At 38.4% G+C, this 1,896-nt stretch overlaps 1 non-coding gene across 1 annotated transcript; it reads left to right on the top strand.

The window, feature by feature from the left end:
• Positions 1-312: 312 nt before the first annotated feature.
• Positions 313-384, top strand: Trnaa-ugc (transfer RNA alanine (anticodon UGC)). Its single transcript has one exon. It is a non-coding gene; the product is annotated as a tRNA-Ala (tRNA).
• Positions 385-1,896: the final 1,512 nt, after the last annotated feature.

Raw genomic sequence — 1,896 nt, forward strand, 5'->3', positions numbered from 1 at the left:
TCACTTTTCTCGTGATTGAATAATCACTAACTGGTGAGGATGTGATGCAATTTTTATATTAATTTTAGTTTTGCAGTCAATAGTTGTGAGTGGAATAATTGATCATTTTCATTGCTCAGCAGAAATTGTAAATGCCAACTTAATTCCAATAAAACTCAAATATAACTCGACGAGCTGATCGATTTACTCGTTGAAAAGCGATTTCAACGAATGAGTTGACCCACATTCATACTGAAGCATCGTTATTGCAAATGTCTTTTGGCTAGCCACGCATATGAAATGAACAGTATATTTATATCTCCATTCACGAAAGGGGATGTAGCTCAGTGGTAGAGCGTTCGCTTTGCATGTGAAAGGCCCCGGGTTCGATCCCCGGCATCTCCAGACTTTTTTTATTTCACAATGATTTTCGTGTATGATAAAATCAAAACTTTGAGCTTTCTGAGGCACCCTTAAATCATGCCCGATTAAGCTGAAATTTGGCACATTTTTTTGGGCCAATAAACAAAATGTACATGGTTGGCCTTTGAAATTTGACATGACCATTTTCGCGGCCACCCTAATGTACATGTTATCGTGATAACCATTACCGGGTTGTTGTAAAAAATAAAGAATGGCGTTATGGAATTTTTTCTCTGATTGAACTATTTCTAAACATTATTTTTATGGAATCTAGTTTGATTTCCAGCAGAAAATATGCAAAATTGCGCGAATCAAATTAGTACATGTATTGTTCAGCGAGAAATATATTTTGACATACAAGTTGCGACTTTTGAAGAAGCATCTCTTCCACTTCTTTCCACAGTATCGAAAAAAGTCAAACAAATTAGATAGTGTCCTATCTTATCTAAAGATATCAATATATGTCGACCTTTTCAGCGATTGTTGAAATACTTATCTGATTTTTTTTGACAATTTACTTTTGCACATAGACAGGATTAATAATTTATGGTTCCGGATTCTTTCGGTCGCTAAAACTCTTATTAACGGGTTTGTTCAATCCAGTGTTCAGTTCAATTCATATAACAAAAAATGTTTCCGGGGTAACCATTCGGAGCATTGAATGAGTTCAATTTACGGATTTCTGAACAGTTACAAAAATACAATTCAAAAGTAGTTGTCCTCAAAAATCAAAATCCTACGTCAAGCTTCCGTCCGTGCCTCTAGGCTCAAATCTTTATACTTTTTTTTTTATTTATAAGCTGGCTATTTGAGCTTTATTATTTTGTTCAGGCGAGAACCTCCTCGAGCAGCTTAAAGTGCATCCACATACAACATCCACATCACGTTCACGTTCCGTCCCGTCACGTTGCGTCAATTATTCTTCCAAGCAGTTATTATGCAAACATTCACATACACCGGCAACGGCAACTTCGACTTGCCGTTGCTGGTGTATGTGAATGCTTCAATAGGAATTGCATGGAAGAATAATTGACGCAACGTGAACGTGACGTGGATGTTGTATGTGAATCGCGCTTAAATCGTTGGGCATAAAGTGCAAACTGTTGGCAGCAGTACAGCATGCAGGAAACCGTTATCAGTATGATACGCAAGAAATAATCCAGCAGAAAAGCGCACCTGTACGTAACTACCCACAAATGATTCTGAATAGAGTAGAGAGAGTAGGGACACCCCAAACATTTGTGTCTCCAAGACTAGGGCAACCTCCCCCTATTGCCGATCCGTTGGGGTCTCCAAATATCCCTACACATTCAAACCACAGACAAGACATGACAACCTGCTCCTTACTCTTCTTTTTGCATTTTCGTCGACCTAAATAACAGGGAAGGTCGATCGTGCTAGATAACAGGGAAGCCGAGCCACGCGAGATATGAAGGCTGCCAAATGTTATAAAATTTTGGAAGATTATTTTCCCATGAGAGTGTTCTCCATCTC

This window comes from Toxorhynchites rutilus, chromosome 2 (assembly GCF_029784135.1).
Source record: "Toxorhynchites rutilus septentrionalis strain SRP chromosome 2, ASM2978413v1, whole genome shotgun sequence".
Classification (NCBI taxonomy): Eukaryota; Metazoa; Arthropoda; class Insecta; order Diptera; family Culicidae; genus Toxorhynchites; species Toxorhynchites rutilus.